At 47.1% G+C, this 22,949-nt stretch overlaps 2 long non-coding RNA genes across 2 annotated transcripts in view; both read right to left on the bottom strand.

Moving 5' to 3' along the window:
• The window catches only part of LOC135906516 (uncharacterized), a 138,873-nt gene that overhangs the window by 34,992 nt on the left and 80,932 nt on the right, over positions 1-22,949 (bottom strand). The window lies entirely within an intron of this gene.
• On the bottom strand, positions 364-2,268 carry LOC139050215 (uncharacterized). Its single transcript, XR_011508814.1, has 3 exons — positions 2,123-2,268; positions 1,694-1,745; positions 364-389 (listed from the first exon to the last, which is right to left on the bottom strand). It is a non-coding gene; the product is annotated as an uncharacterized lncRNA (long non-coding RNA).

Below are 22,949 nucleotides of genomic sequence, written 5' to 3'. Positions count from 1 at the left end.
TACCAGAATGAAAATAGACTGATCTTCCTATGTATTACTAAGTATGCTATTCATTCGAAAAAAAAGATGATTAAAAATAAGGTGGAGAATGAATGGAAAGAAAAAAAAATATTTACGCCTCTGAATACATCAAGCGATATTATGCACTTAAATTTCTGTCTAGCGGACAATTTGTATACGACAAACCAGTGTAGAGCTATTACATCTCGTGCAATGAAGGCAACAAAAATGTGGGAAACCAACGAGGTTCTTAAAAATGTGTAACACCTCCTCGCTTGAAGTAAGACAATGTTTCTAGTGGCAAGATATGAGATTGAAAGCAAATTAAAACAGTCGCACATACCCAGCAGAAAATGCCCAGTGGCCCCAGCGCACGTACCCCGTCACACCTGCGGCACATAATTTTTAGATTACGCTATCGCGGGAATCAGGCATCGAAAACAGCGAGAAAAGCTGCACAATCACCGGAGATCGGCATAACAAGACGGCGAGGTAATCTGCACTCCCACCAGAAAAAACAAAGGGGCCGCACTAGGGCAGGAATGTTTCGCATTAAAATATATATTTGTCAGCGCCTGTTCTTTGCGGACAGTTTACGCGCATCGCATAGCAAAAGGGTTAAGTCTGTAAGAAGGCAAATCAGTCTACAAAACGTCTATAGATGATCCATAAACTGTTTGTTAATTTTCATGAGGGTACGTCTGACTTGACGCAGGTAGCTGAACTGCACCGCAGCAGGAGGAGGAGTAAGCAGCGCCCGAGTTTTCCAGGCTGGTTTCCTCTCCGGGACTGACCCAACGAAGTGTTGCTTAGGTTGCTCAAGCTGATTAGGTGGTTTGATCTGCCGGGAACCCTCCTGTTAGACAAGAAGCGATGGATTGCGTCGGACGAGGTAGCGCGCTTTTATACGCCTCAGGTAGTAGATAGCCACATGAAGAGGTTCATAAAGGTCACGGCATCTACAAAATGCACACATACGTTATGTCAGCAGAGTGAGATCGGAGAAGAATAACAATCGACTCCGCAACAGTCGACATGCAGCTGTTCTGTCACAGAGTCGATGAGGATAGCTATAGGGGCTTGTTGGTACGGCATACCTTATTTTGTTGTAGCACAATCTGAACGAGGACAACAGAAAGGCACATCTGACACACATAGCGCTGTGCGTGTCAGATGTGCCTTTCTGTTGTCCTTGTTCAGATTCCGCTACAACAAAATAAGATATGGTGTTACAGAGATTCTCGCAGCAGAACAGCCGCGACCTGTTGAGTCTCAATTCATTAAACAGCTATCGCATCGCGGAACCGCCATCCGCAGTAACAAGTTCACTGCGCATCAAGCAGATATGGGAAACGTTTCTTTTTTTACTTTATGACTTTTTTTGCAGGATACGCTGGCGTCATGCGTGACGTTGGCTATTGTTTCTCGCTCGGTTAAAGAAATACGTAGCAAAGACGGATCGGCTGAACAGTGAGGTAATAAAAATAAAATGTAAGTACAAGTGAGAACGCGCGTACCCATAGTTAATATGTCTAGACAAGCACTTTTCACGCCGCACCGCGTGCAGGTCACGCACTTATCATCGTATTCAAAACAGGCTGAGAGCCAAGCCCTCGGCTTCCCTTCGCTGCAGCTGATTTGAACAGGCGCGAAAGTATATCCACCGAAACTGCAAATAACCCTTAGCACTCACCTGCGCAGCCAATGGGACCATGGAGCGTTAGTTACGCTCGTTCCGCCGAAGCCTATAGGAAGGGGTGAGACCAAGGGATTGTTAGAAGAGGCACAGGCGAGATAGCAAACTAAGGCACCCCCAATACACGTAATACCCACGTAACGCAAACTTTCCGAAAGTTGTGCGCATCGATCGGGCTATATATAGGCGGATTTCTTAGTAGACAGGAAGACGGGTCCCCAGTTAACGGAGCTCTTGCATTCCTTTGTTAATCGAGTTGTTGACTAGCAAGCCCTCTTATCTGGCCTTCGATCTCCGTACACTAAGTCGACGTAAACCAGTCCAAGACAAGCTTGGGAGCGAAGATCCACGCGTAGGTACGAGAGTCGGCCGGATCGACCACACAGCCGCCACGGATCTGCGCTAATCCGCACACACCCAACTCACCCGTACAGGTGCGCGGTCCATTCGAGGTCTCATTACAGGCGCTTCGTCGAGTACGCGTGGTCTCCGACGCCTTGTTGCAAGTGTACGCAGGAGCAGCGCCATCTTGTCTCGTTAGTGGAGTAGATTCCCAAGCGCACAGGCCCACGCACGTTGTCCTGGCTTCAGTATGAAAAAAAAGGAGAGAGAGAGAGAGAAAATACAAAAATAAAAAAAATAAAGAAGAGGGATGATTCTGCGCATAGGCTACGGAGGAAAATGACAGGCAATAGCCGCCGGCAGAAACACACGGCGTTGAGATTCGCAGACGGGTCTGGCCATCGCCAGCGCATGAGCTGACAGCGTGGCCGCCACAAGTATATATGCAGGAAGTGGTCGCTATTGCCGGACACGGTTGATCGCAACAAGGTAGAAAAGGAGGAGGAAGCGAAACGAAGACGATGAGAGTGGTGATTATTATTATTATTATTATTATTATTATTATTATTATTATTATTATTATTATTATTATTATTTAGGAAAAGGCGATGAAGCTCTATCTCTTCATTCACGACGGTTTATTCAATTCAAATGCGTTTAATACAAATGTACTCGTCCTACATCGCAATCACTATTGCCAACTAGGGATACGAAAGAATAAGCAATTCGATGCCTTTCCTTCTCATGGCTAGCAGAGATATTGGCGCGCCCCGATTCAATTAGCAGCTATTTTGCGTGCTGGAAAAAAATATCTGAGCTGACGGAACAGATGTCCGTTGACAGTGCTACGGCACAACCGTCGCAGGAACAGTCGATTACGATCGAACACAGAGGCGAACAGCACGCGCAAATGCAATACTATCACTTGAAATCAGCAAATGAGAACGAAAGGGCTACTTGGTTGAATAAAGCACCCTAGCACGAATATGAGGAGCTGAACTTGCATCGTCGTGACGCGTCACCTTACTGTCAGAACAAGAAAGCGAAGAAAAAAAAAGAAAGAAAGATTGTTTGAGGGTGACCTATGGAATCATGGAACTTAACAAAATCTGAAATTTGTGTTAACGGCACTGCCCAGCGGTGTACGGTGCATTAAAGGACACTAAAAACACATACTTCAACTGGCGAGAAAAGTAGCGCGGGAAAGCTATTCAAGGCGAAAGGGCTGCTAGTTAGGGAAGCGTGCATCAAACTTTCAGAACACGGGCGCTTTGAATCCCGTTTTCATGAACATACCGTCGTCGTAGTCATAAATGTTTTAACTATGAACATTTCTTCAGCAGCTTGACTAGCACTGCCACAGTGCCAGCGTGATGAACATCGACGCAATGCAGACAATGACTGTCTGCAACCCCATTGCATAATTCGGATCAGTCCTTTGCAGTTTTCTGGATAGTCGATGGCCATGTTCATTATCGCTGCTGGCCGCGTGTTGCTGGCATTCCACTCGAAAACAAGCGAAACGCGATAAGCTAAGCCCGCTCATTAATAAAGTTGCATGCGTTTGCTAATGTCCTCCATAGGAGAATAAAGAGCTGGCTGCATTTCGTATTTTTTTATTCTTCTCGAAGAAAAAGCAAATTGTTTGCCTGCCAAATAAACACAAATCAGCCGAATCAGTCATCTTGGTTTCGATTATCCCGCGGAAAAAACAAAATTAATTTTTTTTCACCCTAATGACGAAAAAAACAATAGAAGAGAGAGGGAGAGTCACTTCAACGAAATGCAGATAATTCTGCTAGCGTATATGTAAGTGTCTGCTTGCTAATCTGCATAATGAAACATATTTATGCTAGCACAATGCGTGCGTGTGTGTGTGTGTGTGTGTGTGTGTGTGTGTGTGTGTGTGTGTGTGTGTGTGTGTGTGCGTGCGTGCGTGTGTGCGTGCGTGTGCGTGCGTGTGCGTGTGTGTGTGTGTGTGTGTGTGTGTGTGTGTGTGTGTGTGTGTGTGTGTGTGTGTGTGTGTGTGTGTGTGTGTGTGTGTGTGTGTGTGTGTGTGTGTGTTGTTTTCAGAATTCGTTCCATGCAGACATGACGGTTCGAAATCATCGGCCCGCAGTGTAATTGCTCAAAAGTTAATTAGTAAGATCTCTGCCTCTAACCATCTATCATGACCAATAACATTTATAAGCCTAGAGCCTGACAACATAACATATAACATCGGCATATAAAAGACCGCCTTCCTACACTGGGACATACTATAATCTCGAGTTCAGGCTTCATGTTACATGAAGTGATGCTACTGACATAGCTGGATTTCGAGCTAACAACTGTTCTCTCTCTCTTTTTTTCATTGCCAGTGTGATGTCATCTGAAACGATGTTATAGACATCTTGCTAGATTCCGAACGTAACTCCTTAGCGAAGTAATAACGGCTTACAATCGCCCATACACCATGGCAGGCCAATTCGGACTTGTAGTCGATTCCCTCCTCCCCCTTTCTTTTTTATTGAAGCAGCATTGTTCAGCACACAGCGATTGAAACGCGATACTCGGAGCTGGTGTATACAATGAACGAGAAGCTCCTGTGTGTCGCACTGTGCCTGCATTGTGGCATTGCAGCTGCGCAAAAAAAAATAAAAGGCGTTTAGATCGCTGAGCGCTGTACAGGACGCTCACTAGCATTCGTTCTTGGTTCCAACCGAAAAATGCCGGACTGATCTCAGAGGTCGTATAATCAGAGGCGTGGATGTATACATCCTTATACCTGTGTACAATGTACGCAAGGTCCTTCCATATGTCTCAATAAAACATAACTTCCATACTACAAAACTAAACACAGCCGACTGCCTCCCTTCCCCCTCCATTACCTACGCGCACACTTAGCGCCTGCCTGGGGCGAGTTTCAGTTATTTATCTATTCCCATAAGCCTGCAGTTAACATGAATATGATGGAGCGCGAAGCCACGCAACGTTACAGAGGTAATCAGATACTTAGCTCACACAGCCGAGCGCCTCTTAAACGAACACCTCTACAAGGAAATGATCTGTATAACAAAGGAATAATTCCGTCCCGGTTCTATAGTGAGCTGTAAGGAGTGCTACCTCTACAACGAAGTGACATGTATAACGAATGATTTCGGATGCCCAAGCACTTCGTTAAGAAGGCTTTTCGACTTTAGTTGCTTACCGCAGCTTAAAAAGAAAGAAACGTTGAATTGCAAATACTGCGTAACGTTATCGTCAGATGCGTAAGCACTCGACTATAGTCACAGTTATTCTAGCATTTCCGTTCTTTGACTGGTGTCGCAACACTAACATCCACGAAGTTTTATATGAAGCACCGTCGTCACTTTGCGCAGTGTTCGTAAATTGGCGTCCGACCATTTTATGCGCACGAGGCACAAGGAGAGAGGCAACTGACAAATTTTTAACACGGAATTAATTCTCAACGAGTATTAAACACCACAAAGGCCCTAGCGAAAACGGTTTTTAAAGCTGATTTTAAAGTCCGTCCTCTAGAAGGACGCCTTTCACTCGCGATACTTTTGGGTTAAAGTCGGCATTGTGAAAAAGCTCCAATTCCATTTCCTTTCTTTTTTTTTTTCGAGCGCTCCCCACCCACGACTGTCTCAATCAAAGGTGGCAGCGTCCCGTCTTTTCGCTTGTGTGGCGCCCTATGCAAGAAGAAATGTGGATCTTTGAGGAATTCCCGAGGTCATCAGACAATGAGACCTCGACAGCTGGCGAGGACCGTTAACATTTAAGAAAGCCGTCGCAGCGGAATGTGTGAAAAAAATCGGGAAATGGAAAACGTGGTGAGCAAGAACGAACAATGGAGAGTACTGCCACACCATTCCCCTTTAACGACAACAAGAGTCGAAGCTTTATTTTTATGCATATACCCGCTTTGCAGACACCGTCCAGGCAATGAAAGTACAGAAATCGTAGAAAAATGGTTCGAAGAGACCCTGGAATTTTTCTTCACGTTTGCGTACCTCGGCATCGCTTCAGCCCGTCAACTTTCTAAAGCAGAATGAAGAATCTGGCTCGTTTGCGCTCTGACGAAATCCATAGTAAGAACGTGCTATTTATTGATACGTAACGCTATCTGCACCCACAGTCTCCTTGACACCACTTGTGTCCCAAGACTTTGGTTGCCGGTCGAGATGTGGTTTAAGTCAACCTGGTACGGCCTGCGTTCGCGAAGCTTCTTCATCTAGTTATATATGAGCGGCGTAAGTGAGTGTTACTGAACTACTATAGCGCCAACCAGACGACACAAGAAGAGACACGGACGCCTTGTGCCGTCTGTTTGGCGCTATAGTACTTCAGTAACATGCACCAACTAGCCCAACAAAAAGTTCTGCTGTAAGTGAGTGTTCTGACAGGTGTTGTGTTTCGCGCCTTTCTGTCACTGCGCAGTACAATGGCACCGTTATTTTAAATCTAGGCTTTCTTTGCCTACCAGCTGTTTTTATTTGCCTACCCTTCTTATGAAAAAAAAAAAGAGAAAGCGCGTCCGGTAACGTGCTTTGTAAAAGTAACGCTTTCGAAATTCTACGCGAAGGAACAGAGCCGGAGAAAGCAGGCGCATAACGTCGAAAACGTAACTGTCGACTTGCTGCGATTCCTCGTCGCACGAAAAAGAGGAAGTACTAGAAAAAAGCGTTTTTTTGCTTCGACGTCTATACCGTTTAGGATAGCTATGAAAGACACCGATGTTGAACTGCTTTCAGCGACTTCATTTCCTATTTCTCGCGCGCGTAGTCCGTTCGAATGCCCTACGACAGACGCCGCAAAAAGAGGGAAGGGCGCTTCACATCAAACAATTGCGACGTTAGTGCAATGTAACAAGGAAAAAGTTGGGGGCGACAATAGAAACATGACCATAGCAGGGCGCTTATTACGCAGCGTCGTTACCATTCTAAAAAGACCGACAGCTGCAGTAGACGACGAAAGCCATGAGTGGTCTGCGCGCTTTCGCACGACAAGAAAAAAAAAGAATCGCCAGTCAATAGACTGCACTGTCACAGGCGATTAATGAAGGGATGTTTTTTTGCTCAGCACAGAGACAATCATATAGTAGATTGGAAGACTAATATTTTTGCTATGACATAAACTAAAAAGAACCAGAGCCTAAGATAATACATAAGAGAAATAAATGACGTGTACAGTGCCTTCAAAGCTTATATTTTCTGTAGCGGCTGTCAAGACGGTTTTCATTATTTTTATTAGAAGTATGTAAGGAGACGTTGATTCCCTTTAAGACGATGGTTCCCCTTATTACCTGGCGAAATAAAATGAAGAAAAAAAATGTCGCAGTTTCGCCCAAAAGCCGAATCATCGATTGCGATAGCAAATTATTAGACAGCAATGCAAAGAAAGCATGGTAGTTTTATACGCCTTGCAAAGTCGTTAAAATTCACTTACTAACTAAATTAACAAGCGTGTTGCCACGTGCGAACCGACAAACATGAACACATCTCATTCGATGACCGCGGACACTCGCTGTCAGAATACTGGCGCTAAGAAGAGCGGAAGCAGCAGCGAGCGAATTACCATTCACGCTGCCTCTCGCTTCAACGCGAACTACGCGGCGAGAACGCAGTGCACACGAAGCTAGCAGCCCTCGACACGCCTAGACCCTGTACTCACTGCAGATGGATCTTAAGATGGGGTTCACGCGGCTGCTCTCAGCCGCTGCAGCAGCAGACCGCCTTCCCCCACCGCCCCCCCTGCCTTGTGCGCGATGGAAAACAGCGCGCTTCCTCCTAACTTTCCTCCTTTGCGCACGCGAGATCAAGCCATCATTCTTTTCGGCTGACCCTCGCACGCTGTCACTCGCCCCAACAGCCCACGGCGCGCAGCGGCGATGTTATCGCACTTGGACTTTATACGGAACATCACGACGACGGCGAACCCGACTGAGAAAATGCGTCCAGAGTGTCCATATAATTATTAACACAGTAGAGAAATTATTCAACGTAATATGTTTACAATCAGCTGGCAGCTACCGAGCAAAAATCATCTGTTAGTTATAGTTTTGTCGTGTGTGTGTGTGTGTGTGTGTGTGTGTGCGTGTGTGTGTGTGTGTGCGTGTGTGCGCGCGCGTGTGTGTGTGTGTGTATGTGTGTGTGCGTGTGTGTGTGTGTGTGTGTGTGTGTGTGTGTGTTTGTGTGTTTGTGTGTGTGTGTGTGTGTGTGTGTGTGTGTGTGTGTGTGTGTGTGTGTGTGTGTGTGTGTGTGTGCGTGTTAGCTACAATTTACTTCGAGCTTTCTGTATATTATTATTCATTTTCATCTCAGTGGCGTCCTGCACAGGTAAGCGCTGAGAAAAACGACAAAGTATTTCCAATTTTTTCCGACGTTGCTGAGCCGCTTCCCTAAAGTAGGCCTCTTCTCACACATTGTTGTGCAATGTGAAGCACGCTTTACAGAAGCTTTTCTGTTCCTAGCGCGTGGGTTCAGTTTCTTTAGAGGATTTAATAGCGAGAATTTCGGAATGCAATGTGCAGGTTCGTGCACTTTCAGGGAAAATGTCTCATAAGTATTGAAGTCGGAATAACTTCAACATTTATTGCACTTCAGGAGGCATATGTGCCTTATACGACGCCTAATGACGATGTCGATAAACGCAAAAATTTTTTTCTGGACGTTATGCTAAAAACCAGCTGCTATGGGTGCTAATAAAGTGTGTTCCCTAAATGTGTGCGACCCTGCCCCTCGTGTGCAAGCAGCGGGTGGCGTTACAGTTGTTGCAACCACAACAAAACTTAGCTCATCAGGGCACGAATTCATGGACGAGGCTAACTTCTTCCTTCATCCTTGTCTGGAATTTTGCGTGCGTGAACTTTTTATAGGTAAATTGTTATTACGTGACGCGCATAACGCACCAAGAATCTCACTAGCTGGCTTGTACGAGTTTATTCCGCCCTCTCAGACATGCGCCCGTATTAGAATGGCGAGAACAGCAAGCTTCTGTGCAGGGTGGAGATTGTTCGAACCCAACCATTGGACACTGTGACTTATTTATTAAATTTATTTCAAGTGAAGGTGCCGCCCGAGTCCCAGGACTTCGAGGCGCCACCTGAGGCCTCCAACACAATAACCGTCGGACCATTCTATTTAATAAAGTTTCCTCTTTTTCTTCAAGTGACAACTATAGACACCTAGTGTGCCAAGTTGACCACAAGCAGCCAGAAACTGGTAAACTGCAAATTGGGAAGAAGAGCAAAAAAGAAAACGCTATAGCTTTGAAAAGACGATGACGCCGTGACCTGTAACAGTTGCAACAGCTCCTTTTCTCAATCCCCTTCGTGGATACGAGCCATGTTTTGAGGCAACAACAACAGGTCATTTTATGGCTGTACGTTCTTTCTGCAGACTGCGATAGTCACGCCAACGATACGATCACCACCAATTACTCCAACGGGACGTATGCTGGCGTCGAAATGGACGGCGTTTTGAAGGTACCGCGCCAACCTGTTTGCGGCGGTCAAGGCTTTCTACGGCTGATAGGTATGTTCGTTTCCCTGCCATTGACACTGAGGTATAGGCCATAGGGAAACACACGCGGTCGAAAACAGCTCGAAGCTCCTTCTCCTATAAGGGATGTACTACAGGCGTAACTTCGACACGCGAGGATCATTACATCAGTAACCTGCAATCAATCTTAGCAAGCGCGTCTCCGGGTTCTTTCAGAAATGGTTTCGCGTACATTCTTACCATTCCACGCGTTTTCCGCAGCCATTCTGACGAAAATGGCACGGCATCTGCCACAATAACCGTGCAAAATATGCACGAAACATACTGTACTACGAAAAATGCATAATTATTTATTTGAAAATATTCGGGCCGCACCACTTGCGCGTGTGGTACGTTAAGAATAATGAAATATTCGTCAAGATAACATCACCGAGCGCGGACGCGCTCGGTAATCTTACACGTCACCTCCCTCTCGAATCAGCCCGTTCATCAGCCTTACTTCGCGCACGTACCGGAGCCCGGGCAACTCATCACGCCCGTTGTGCGTTTATCGCCGCTCTTTCGCTTTCACACGTAAGAGACGCGGTGACCTTCTGCGTTGTCGCACGCCTCTCGCGGGACGCCAAATGGGATGACGAGCCACATAGGCGGAGACACGGTCAGCAAACACGCGTCCTTCGTCCTCTTTCTTTTTGCGTCGTCGTTCCCCGGCGTTGCGTTCATCGCCCCTGCAAAGAGGCCTGCCTACTGTACGGCAGTCTGTCCATCGATCGCGTGGTTGGCCGTCACGGCGATAGACAGTGACACTCGCCTCTCGGTAAGCCCTCGTCAGCAAGGCCGTTAGCGCGTCGGCGTATGAGCCAAGGGTCTGACGAGCGCCACGTGCTTGCAGCTTCAGCCCGCTCGCGCGGTGAGTAGCTGGGCCTGGGGAGACCCGCTGGGACGCCTGGCGGGAAAGGAGTAACTCGGGAGCTAACGGCAAGATAAACCGACGTCTCAGCCTACAGTTGGGCTGAAAAAGGGATTGATGGTTAGCCCAGCTGAGCGTCCAGTCTCTGGATGGTCGATAAATTGATTGATTGATTGACTTATTGATTGATTGATTGATTGATTGATTGATTGATTGATTGATTGATTGATTGATTGATTGATTGATTGATTGATTGATTGATTGAAAGCGAGTGAGTGAAAAATAAATTGTGCGAGCGACTTTAAATTTCGCCCCCGTCGAAATGTGGCCGCCGCGTCTGGGATCAAAACTTCTCGTTTTCAAAAAGTTTTTTGAAGATACAAGCATATTGGGGAAATATTTAATTTCAGCTTATCCTAATAAGCTAAATGAGTCATATAAACATGTCCAATATTGATCTATGTGGTGTTCGTGTTTCTTACGTTATGTGTAATCACTTGTGTTTTGTACTTTGCAGTGTAAATATATGTATTCTGTGTTTTGGCCTTTTAAACCATTTGACTTAAAGCATGCGTATGTGTACTGAACTCACGAACAAAACTTTGTGATTCATGTACTGTTCGACTATATTATTTATATACATCTGGTGTTCTACTTAGTGCCATATTTGTTACATTACTCACTATTTCTGCACATATTTGTTTCCTTTCCAAAGTGACAAGGAGTAGCCGGTGCCACCATAAAGGCGCCAGCCGCTCCTATTAATCATTTCAATAATAAAAAAAGATAAGGCATCACGAGATTACTAAACACTACTATCTCAGCCGTAGAACCTACTTTGTTCCTCATCCGGAACTCAATAGAGCTCAAGCATTAACGCTCCGCCTACTACAAACGAATACTTATCCTAATCCCCGTCGCTCTTACATAAAATCTATCCGGATACCTACACCAATGCGACTTGGTGGGGAAATGGCCGCGTTATAACACATGCTCTGGCGGTGTGCCCGGTCACGCTCTATCATCGATAACAGCCCGGCCAGATGGGAGGCGGTTCTCCGCAGCCCTCTTCTGGCTGACCAACTCTGTGCTGTTCAGCAGGCCCACGATGCAGCCGAGGGACTCGGCCTTCCGGTCCCCACGTGGCAGCGGCCCGCTTCGTGAATACTCACGATGTGCAGGACTTCAATAAAGTTTTACCATACCGAGGCGTCACGTTGTCCAGGGGCCCTATAACGTAAAACAATTCCAATGTTTTTATTCCGTTCTCCTGACGTTAAATTTGCGTAACCGCCGACGCAAGCATCGGGCGGTCACCCGCAGGGTTGTCTGAACTGACCAATCAAACGCTTTCCTCTTTCATAGGAGGTCACTTTTCTTTGTCTGAAAAACGAATAACATTGCCTACACTGAGCGGCTTGTCTTATCTAATTGGCTCACAAGAGGCGAGGAGCACGCTCAAGTGGAGAGGGATTCGATAGAGCCGAGCCACTGCACCGAAAATCGATAACCGGATGAAGAGGGTGGTGCCGGCGTCTGCGATTGGTCCGCTTTCCCTTACGTTGCTTGCGATGGCTCGTCGACAATCGCGGCGGCATGCAAATGAAGCTTAAAAATGAGGCTAAAACGGATCCTCAGCAAAGAAGAGTTGGCAGAACGAGGTCGTAAACGTGCAAAAAGTGCTCGAAAACGTTACACGGCCTCGCAAAAAAATTTATTACAAAAGAATAAACCCATGCTCTCCGACAGGTGCGATTAACCAGTGCCTGAGCGATCGGCGGCAGCCATCTTTTATTGCTTTCGGAACGGGGCAGCCTGCGGCTATTCGGCATAATAATGCATCTTTATCGCGTACACGTCACTTCGACGCCGTGAGTTCTTGCGATTTTGTAACGTCGCGTGAGAGGCTGGTGAAGTGGGCGCAGCCCTAAAACTTTTGACTAATGGCCGAGGGCTAATGCGAAGACGCGTCGAATCAGAAATAACTATTTTTCTTTTGTTCGGTCAAATCATGCATAACCCGTGTGCACACGTTATATCAAATGGGGAGCTATCGCGGTTTTCATGACGTCGCGTGACAGACAGGTGAAATGTGGGTGGTCCAAAAAAGTTTTCGACGAATCGCGGAGGGTTTTTTTGCAGAATTGGAATAGAAAAGTTTGGAATAGTTTTACGTTATAGCGCCCCAGAATTACTGGAAACCTTACACACGAATGTCTGTTGTGTTCTTCGCACGTGTTAAGAGACGCGATAAAGAAACAAAAACTTCTGTGGTGCAGGTACTATAAGATGGGGCTCGCATTCGAAAGCAATGAGCTCAACGAAAAGGATGAGTTTCTTTTCTGCTCAGCGGGGCATTTTTTGTGATCACGAAACGACCGAGGGAACGCATTACGCGAGCCCCGTTTGTGATACCCCTAATGTCTGTCGACATTAGGAAAAGGACACACAAAAAAAAGAAATCAAAATGCGGCAAACGAACATTGGCCGTGCAATCAAGCAGCTGCACGAAGCCGACGCGAACAGTTTTGAATGCGCATTAGTTCGATTGCAAGAATTCTGCGAGACTGCGCGTTTGCCGAAAAGTGCTCTGCATTGTAAACGTTCCTGGGTTCTGAGCGAACGATCCCGTGGAACGCGAACGTCCCCGCCTTTATCGAACGTTTATTTTACCGCACAAATGAGACGACATTGTTGCGAGGCTGTGTTGTAGCTGAAGAAAGAGTTTATCGCTTTTCAGTTCGCCGATGCTACAACGCCTATGCGACTTCCAAAATACCTTCTTTTCTTGCTTTCATTTCACTTATTTTGCCGACTCGTCTTCGATAATTCGTTTAATAAGAAAAGAAACAAGTTAATGAAATAAACGTGGGAGTAAGCTGTGGAAATGCGCGTTAAGACGCCGATTTCCGGTACGAGAATAAAAGATAAAGAAACAAGCATTATTTGAAGATATTTTCGAGGGAACGAGGTATAAGACACGCTAACGAAACGACGCTGAAGCAAAACCTCCACGTACGGGGGCGTGGAACTGTAGCGTGAAAACATACGCATTATTTCCGTAACCTACTAGCGGCGTACTCTGTACCGGCCGTGCGGGACATGTGGTCTATTCCCACACTTCTGCCTCCAACAGGGGTAGAGACTGCTCCCATTGTCCTCGAGAAAAAGAACTGCAGTAAAACTGTCTATTTCCCGTCCTTTGTTTTTTCGCTCGTTGCTAGCTTGTCGTCCCGCTTGCCTGCACCACAATTTAAAAGAGCTTGAGAATAAATATGGCAATTTGTGGATTCATGTGGGAAACTCCAAGAGAGTTATCTCACAGGAGTGCCCTTTTGTTGCAACCGAGCTGGAATACCGGAACTAGCGTCGGCACGTGGTCGGTCCGTGACCAGTACAGACGGCACACCTTGGCGTGGTTCAACCCGTTAAGTCGTGCGATCTGTACAAGCATGTGGTGCTCCTCCGAGCGACGTAAAAATGACTCCTTGGATGACGCACGCTTAAACTGAAAGTACACCACGACTGCTTCCGCAAACCGTAAGAGAAAGAAAGAGACGAGAAGAATGCCTCTCAAAGAGTGTTAGTGTCTTTTGCCATTACTAATACTTTACGTTATTAGGAGTGAGTGGCCTAAGTCCTTAATCAGACTGCTTACTAAATGTTTACGCTACAATAAATAAATAAATAAATAAATAAATAAATAAATAAATAAATATTTCTTTTTCCACCCGAAGTTGGGCGTTCCAGAGGCGAAAAGCTCTTGCGAACCGCTTGAGTGTGCCCTCATACACAGCCGAGTGGTTTTGCAGGCCAGATGTGTACACTTGTACACTAACCTGTTATAGCCTGTTACCGGTCGCGCTACGTTACTCAGCGTTATTGTCCCTACTTACTTACTAGTAGTCTCAGTCCTTACTAAGACTACTTCCTGACGGTTTGCCAAAGCGCGGCTCAAGAAGCAAGCGCTGGCCAAACGCGATGTCGGCTAGCATATTATGAAGAAATATGGCAAATCCGCTCAGCGGAATCCCGCAAGTTGGAAGAAGTCCTGGTCCGGGACCGGACCAAAGAAAAAAGTTTTTTCCTCTATACTCCAAAGTGTTATTTCTGAGAAACCCGTACGGGTTTCTTTTGTAGCTTCGTGCCACATTCGAGTGGATGACAATCTTTCCCTTACATATTATTAAGAAAAGTGACCGGCCAGTGACACACCGTTTTTGCAACTAACAACATTTTTTCGTTCAGATTCGGCGCCCCATTGAAACTCAACTTGGCACCCAATGAAAACCAGCTTTTAATCTTCGATCTCGGTTAGCCAAGAGAAGAACTGGGGAAAACACGCAGCTTCGGTTTGTGGGCAATGCGTCGACGTCAGTGAGTTCGACTGAAGTTCAGGCATGCGAACAGAGTATTTTTTCCTTGTGTATGTGTCCAAGTTGAAAGATATCTTCGAACTGAATCATGAGATGGGGGAGGCAAACTTTCGGATTTTGAGACAGAATTTATTCACGCATGAATGGCGATTGTATATATATTTATCTGATACAAATAGATATACGATAAAGGACCTTTTGTTGCAGCCGGATTAATTAAACCGATGACGATGACAACGGCGTATACGTCGCTGTAAACGGGATTTGTCTAGAGCCTCGCGCAGGCATGCACTGCATCCAAACTCACTAAATACACAGCACAGTGATACCTCTTTGCAAACTTAGAACGTGATTCATTCCGTGGTTTAGCTTGAAAACTCATTTGTGTCAGGCTTCCTTAATTACACAGCATTAGGTGGGAGATCACACGTAATCTCATGAAACAGATTCATATGGTGGTAATTTCACGCAGTGTCAATGGAAGGCGTACTACTATACCATTGAAATTCGGGGCTAGTTCGCCGTGCGGCTAGTTACGCGCTCCACACAGAGACGTGGGGTACAGCTGCACGTAATCACGGTTTCACCGGTAAGATGTGCTATTCAACATCGGAGGCGGAAAGCCGTACCACGTTGAGTAGAACATCCTTCTTTTCAATTCTCCACCCTCGCCGCTAACACACTCATGGTCGCTGCCTTGTCCACCCGCCTTACCCTCTCTTTCTTTTAGAAGAACCCTACCTATATATTTATTGTGCCCATGAGAGCATATGTCGCCTAGAAGAAAGACAAGTCCACTTGTCGAAAGATTGGCTCCCGCTTCCACCTTGTCCTCGTTTTGCTCATACGCTTGAATTTCCATCCTCCGCATTCCCCGTGTTTTCCACGTTTTTGGTGTGACACTCGCAAAGGTCCTGATCCCGTGCGCGTGGGTGATATTACATCGGGTTCTTCAATTAGTGCGTATCTCTCTTGCTCTGTCTCTTCTTTTTGTTCTTTTTCTTCTCTTGTTTTCTCTGACAACCGGAGTCACTGTCAGCAAGAAGGACAGCCGACCACTCCAAGCATCATTCTGCAAAACGCGAAATGGGATCACATCGAGTCGCAGCCATTGCCTCCCCCCTCCCTCCCCCCGGACTTAACGCCGTCATGACGCAATCTCGGCTTGCCAGTCTCGGTACGCGGCAGTCCCGAGCCATCGGTGTCATCGTTCATCTCCGTCAGACGGCGCCGCTGTCGCCTTGGCCACCCCTGGTCCCCCACTGTCAAGCCTCGGTCCGTCTACGAGTCGCCGAATTCGCAGAGACGGCGATTAGTTATGTGTGTGCGTCGTCCTTGGCGACGAAGCTCGTGCCCAGCGTCAGTACGTTCTCCTCACGCAAGGGCGTGGCGTTTCCGAGCGCAATGACAGCTTTCCGAGAACACGTTCCGAGCACACGTTCCGAGCACGCTCAGTTGCCAAGAGGGGTCAGCACGCCACGGACGGTAGCCTCATACGGGTCACTCTCGGGGATACGTTCACTTTGGCGAGATTTCGCGAGTTCAGCGCCGGATGCATCGGCGTCTAGGAGCGAAATTTTTCGGCAGAGTGCCAAGAAAGCTGTATTTATTTTTTTCCCCCCAGGAACTCTGTTGGCCGCAGACGCCAACGTTTCCGGCGCTAGTCGAGCCAAATCTCGCGAAAGTGAAAGTATCCCCGAGACTGGCCGTTCGTGAACTTTCGCCAGAAGTCCGCGTCTGCCGCCACGTCTGTTTTTGTTTTTTAAATAAAATTTGTGTCACCCCGCGCTCATTCCACTGCCTTACGGAATAGGGAATCGCGTACTCGCGTGGTTTTTGGCTTCCTGCATCATATTGACCTATAAGCAGGTTGATAACAATTTGGACCTGTTGGTACATCTTTCCTAGCATTGAACGGCGTTGCTTGAAACGAAGACTAAGAGGGGAGGCGCACAGCGTTGATTTCCAACAAAGATTCATACCTGAAAGGGACTTGGACGCGGAAAGACAAACTTGAGAAATAAATGACAAGGTACCGTGAGACAATGGTGACATCAGGCCCCACTTTCCGGGCGACGTTTGTCAGAATCTTTATTTATTTATTTATTTATTTATTTATTTATTTATTTATTTATTTATTTATTTATTTTGTTTTATTTGAGATGTCAGCGCTACGTAAGCTTCGACTTCACAACCTGCGAATTTGAATCCGTGCGTGACCTATGGTTAAACCAACGTTACTAGACTAGCTTCAGTACTACAACTCGGCGCCGTTGCGCGGAACCGCCACCCACCCGCGCGTTCGTGGCGCTGCAGTCGCGCCCGGCTTCACTTCCTCACTAGCCGGCTACGCGGGTGGGCCGGACTAAGCACGCGGTGCAGGGTTGGCAGGGTTGGCGCATTCTGTGGTTCGTTGTTGACGGCGAATTTCAGCAAGCATGTCACCGTGGAACTGCAGCCTTTGCCGAGTTTCTTAAAAAATATCAGCAGACGATGCCGACGTGCTGCGTACCTGGCTGCATAGGCCGCTGTCGGAACGACGTCGATAGTTCGGCGCACCACTTTTTCTGTGCTCCCAGCAATGCGACGCTTCGCTCGGCGTGAAACAGAGCGATTCATCGTGCCGACCGGGAACTCTCTGCGAAGTCAAAGGCACGCGCTCGTGCCACTGCTCCCGCGTTCGTCGTCGTCTTCCGCAGCCGGCTGCGTGGCCGTTCATCTTTCCAGCGTAGAATTCCACTTCACTTCTGTCGTCGCAATGGGGAGACCGCGTTTACGGGGGTATGAGCCATTGCTTAAGGGAGTACGAGCCACTCACGGTCTTACGTAACGGAAATATTTAATTTTGAAGAAATTTAATTTCGAAGACTCACGAGCGGCAAATCGCAGGCGAAGGCTACTAACCACGCCGCCGAGCAAATTCGAGACATCGAACGCAAGCGGCAACTGCGGACTGCGAAATTAAATTTCTTCAAAATTAAATATTTCCGTTACGTAATAACCTGAGTGGCTCATACTCCCTTAAGCAATGGCTCAATGGCCCCCGTAAACGCGGTCTCCCTATTACGACGACAGAAGTGACGCCGTTCTCCCCGTCGCAGCCGATTGTGTCTGTAACCTCATAACTGAGAAATACTTTAATGAACCCTCGGGATTAACCCAGCGATAAACACAGGGGCCGCACGTTTCAGCCTTGCTGATTAAGCATCTTCAAGAAATGAAAAATCCGACTTCTTTATTATTATTTTTTATGGCGTGCGTGTACAAAGACCGACCTCTTCTTTCTTTTTGTAGCGCTTCTTTGGCGTGGTGAAAAGCTTCGGTGGGGATGAAGATCATGCTACGATCACGTACTTTGGCCACATATTCAGGCTCGTGAGCCTAAACTGCGCGAAACGTTAGGACGACAGGAAGAAACAGGACATTTAGAAACGCAGCTTCTGCGCTTCGCTGTATGCGTTTCTTCCTTTCGTGCAGTTTACCCTTCTTTCAGTATTAACAAACTAGCGCGATAAATCTTATTGCTGCAGGCGGACACCACTTTCTCGTTGTATCACTAATGCGGACAAGGGAGAACGCCAGCGAGCGTGAAACACGCGCAAACTGCCCGTCCGCACGAGCTCAAGGCTGTGACGAGGCGTCTGCAGTGGAGCCCGATGGAACAGCGCTGCCCTCTGGCGGCTGTCACAGAAGTGGCGACAGCGGCTGTAAGCGCGCGGGCGGGGAGTTGTACAACTGAAGCTAGTCTAGTAACGTTGGGTTAAACTTGGCGAAATTATTGAGGGCCGAATCACGTGACAGCTACGCGTAAACCATCATACTATCGCCGGTTAAACTCGCCGTCAGGTCACAGTCAATTTAATTAATTAATCAAATAATTATTAATTCATCATAGTCAATGCTGTCCCGCTGCCAACCGTCAAAGCTGTAGTGCCGGCAGTGTCTGAACGCCGCAATTGTTGTAGTTGCCGTCGTCGTTGTGTGACCTCGGTCGTTGTCATCGTTATCACTGTCCCCGTCAGTTGACATCGCTACCATCAGCATCGCACTCTTTTCGCCGTCCCTACTCTCGTCCGGCCAGCCTTTGTTTTTCGTTTCGAAAGGACGTTACTAGTTTCTACGAGCATAGGCAGATAAGGTTAGCTGGGAGTTAAAGTGAACAGGTCGTAAGCAGTTGCTTACCGACACTTCAGCAGCTTCCTACCGCTTCTGTTTCTTTCTACAACGTCAGTTTATATCTGTCATATGTCTCTGATACGATCTATGAAATTATGTCTTCTTTTTGTCGCTTTTCTAATTGTCGATCTTTGTTGCATACGTTAGCGTATATTTCACTGCCGCATGACTATCTATTCGTGTAGAACTTGTTTTAGTTGGCTACAGCTAGCTTCCTCTTAGGCGTAAATGTTGCGTGTTTGTTTCTGTGTCCCAGAAATTTCAAACGCACACAAGTAACTTTTTTGCTGTGTATTACCATACCACTGTCCTGCCAACTGTTCGTTACTGTCACATTGTGGGGGCAGCAACCTAGTCAAAAGAAGTAGCTTTTTCTTTCCTTTGATGGCTGCTCTCTACTTTTCCAAGAAAGAAAACTAAAGCACTGAATTGAAATAAATTGAATTGAATATGTAATGTGGTAGAGGATGCCTCACAGCCTTTCGACGCGGTGACAGATGACTCTAAGTTGTGGGCTACGAGGTGGTATGCTGCGATGTTTGTGCCCAGAGCCCTGCTACCGTGAACGGGCTAGCGCATCCTTGCCTCGTGATGAGCACTGTTGGTCGAACTACCGCTCGATGAGCACTGTCAGTTCTTTCTGTGTCAAACTGCGGGCATAGCCAAATGAAATGTTCGATGTTGCCACAGAAAACACAAAAAAAAGCGGTCTCACGCACAGGACCTTTGAAGGACGTTGTTTTCCCCGAAGGGCCCGCGGCATTCAGGAAGAGAGCGCAACGCCTGCTGATAGCCTTCCTGCGAGACACGGGGCTCATCGACACCTGGTGACACACCCCTGATCTCAACTCAAAGGAGGATCAGGCGGAACAATTGCCGGTTATGTATGCCAGGCTAACCCCGCCTGCTTCAACATCACCACCACCACCACCACCACTGTCAGTTCTGTCTGTTCTCAGTTCAAAGTGCTCGCGGATGGCTCGTTGTGCGTACCGGCGCTGTGCTCTTCGACATGTTACGATTCCCGCACGTAGATAACTTCGGATGCACGCAGACCCACGAAATCCGAAAAATATTTTGAATTCGGCAACAGCAGTCACACGGTTACATGTCCAAGACGGACACGTGGCTCCGTCCGAGCTCGAAAAAATGAAACATACTGATCCGCAGTTTACGTGAAAGCTGAAGGATCTCTTTTCGCAAGTTTAAAAGTAAAATGTAATCCGTATAATTCATCCCGCTGTAGAACACATATATCTTGTCCGTTTTACACGTCTTGGCAGAAGCAGTTTACAGAACTGCGTAACATATCAGCGTTCTTTACATTTATTGCGCAGTTCACTGCTTCCATTCTCTGCAAAATTTTTCAGACTTAAAGATTTTTTTTTCTCACGTATAGAGGATCCACATTACAAATCTCGTCAAATTACAAATCTGAATCGTACACGTACTGCGGAAGTTGTGGATTTCGGCTCCTACTTGCAGCAAGCTGTCCTTTCCTCCACTTTCGTTTCCATTGTAGTTTGTCTCAACATTCTTATACAATACAATTAAATATAACAGCTATACTCGCATGAGTATTGCTTTCTCTGGCCTCATGGTTTACTTCCCTTATATGGCAGCAACATTAAAAAAACTAAGCCCCTTCTTCTACTCTCGCTCATCAAAGGCTTCAGAAAGGAAAGAAACGTATCGAGAATACACGGATCCAACCAAAATCTGCACATAACGTTACCATTTTATTGCCGCAAATTTTAGGAACTGGGCTCTACGAACGGGTTTGAATGAGGAGTGAACGCCTTGTTGACTGTTCGCGCGCACATCACATTTTATCCCTTTCCTCCTACTTCCCCTATTTCCTTTTCTTTATCTCTCGCCCAAGTTCAAAGAATTATTAGCATTAAGCTTTTTGTTTTAATGGGGAACAAATTTCGTTCGAATCGATGCAACGGAGGCCAGACATTTATTCGTCTCACGAGCACTTTGATAAAAAAGGTCAACGTCTATAGCTAAAGCCTGCGCATTGAAAACAATACCCAGTGTATCCGATAAACTCTGCAATGTGCGCCAGCTATGCCTTACGCACAAGAAATTAGAATCAGCTCAGTATCGAAAAGACGATCACAAGCAAAGAAAACAAGAACTGCTTAGCATTGAAAAAACTGCAACTCCGTCGACGTATCTTTCCCGTTGCGCAAAACCGTTAATCAATTTATGGATTAAACGTGTCTTCGGAGCAGCAGATATATTACTATGATAGCTCGAAGGATTAGGGGAAAATTGTTTTCCAGAGCTAACGATGAGACTTGCGTCACCGCTGCAATTATGGATGGATCCACCCTGCCCTGGCGTAGTATGCTTAAAGAATGCGGGTCCTTTAGCCGTGGCAGCGCATGGGTAATTAGGAGTACGTCTCAGATTGCAAACTATACGGGCGGCTCGAATTAGAACATAAACGGACTGATAAAACGAAAAAATAACAGAAATGTAAGCTGCGCGAAACACTAATTAAAAGTAATTAGCACATCTTAATATCAGCGTGGTAACACTATTATCGGCGACGCCGAAGGAACAACTTTATTACGTAAGCAGAATAAAGATGCGACGCGAGACAGAATATCAGGTTACTAACGCTAGAGGGCGAAGAAAATTAATGGAGGATTCAGCACTGGCGACGACCAGTAGTATTTGATATCGTTATTGACAATGATACTATTCCTAAACGCGTGTACGTGTTTGATTTGACCAAGCCGGCGACGTTTGGCGCGTATTTGGTGCCGGAAGCAAGAACAAGGGTACAAACCGAGCCACGCCTTTGCAATGCGTGACGCTGCAACCACGCTCACGTCCCGCGGTACAGTCGTGGAGCGCGAAAGCCATCGAAACGAGCGCGTAAGTTCAGCGCGTAAAAAATAAATAAAGAAGTAGCCCGAGGCCACGTTTTGGTGGCGGTATACAAACAGCGTAGCGTTGACGCCTAATCGCGGTGTTTAACACGAGTCAAACTCTCACGCACATTTCAAGCGTGCAAAAAAACGATGCACAGTACAACTCTTCGGACAGCTTTACGCGGTTTAGAGTATCACGCATACCGCAAGTCGCTAGCGACCCTCTTGAAAGACCCTACGCTCTCTCCCATGTCGCAACTCAGAAGGGATTGGTACGGGCTTTGCGTAAGCGGTGAAGCGCGACCCCGTTAACGCGACAAAAGGAGCGTCGTCGCTACGGGCGTAGTACTCCCCGCTCACGCTTCGATGAAGCTCTGGCTCCCGTCGCGTATGCAGCGCAGATTCAACCAACCCTTACCGCCACTCGTCGCCCGCCTTTCAATTCACAAGCTTTCCGGGATATTTCGTTTACGCTCGCTGCAGCAGCAGCAGCAGCTGCGGCCGATGCCGCCAGCCCCGTCGCAAAAATGACATCAACACCGCCACACCTTTTATTCGCGGCAGTCGCTCCGTGAACCGGATTGCAAAGTGGCCTTGCCTCGCCTCCGGCACTAAAGCTCGCTCGCCCGAAGAAAGCGTAGTAAAAATAATGACAATAATAAAAGTGAAGCGCGGGAGAGCCTCGAAATCGAGTTTGCGTCGTCCCTTGCGCCATAGGCGGGATCGCGGAACAGCGAGGCGCACTCGTATGCAAGCGACGGAGAGCGATCGGTCAAACCCCCTGGTTTGAATGCCGAAACAACGCCCTCCCGGCCCTAAGCTTTTAGCGGCAGTGTCACCCCCCCCCCCTCCTTCCCAGAAGTTTGCCAGAAGCAGTATATACTTACACTGCGCGCGGGAAATCCTGCGCGACGGCTTATTCGCGCCTCGGGCTAAACTGATCTTCGCCGAAGCACTCCCTCGCTCTGTATAGCTTGCCTTAGCGCGCGGGCACGCGTACGGCCGATAAAACTTTGTTACTGCGGGCACTCAACTTCCACGGCGGAGGAGGCGCGCTGCGTTATGCTCGCACCC

Source organism: Dermacentor albipictus, chromosome 9 (genome assembly GCF_038994185.2).
Source record: "Dermacentor albipictus isolate Rhodes 1998 colony chromosome 9, USDA_Dalb.pri_finalv2, whole genome shotgun sequence".
In the NCBI taxonomy this organism is placed as follows: Eukaryota; Metazoa; Arthropoda; class Arachnida; order Ixodida; family Ixodidae; genus Dermacentor; species Dermacentor albipictus.
The sequence above is the reverse complement of the archived record's forward strand: the minus strand, read 5'-3'. Positions and strand labels throughout refer to the sequence as shown.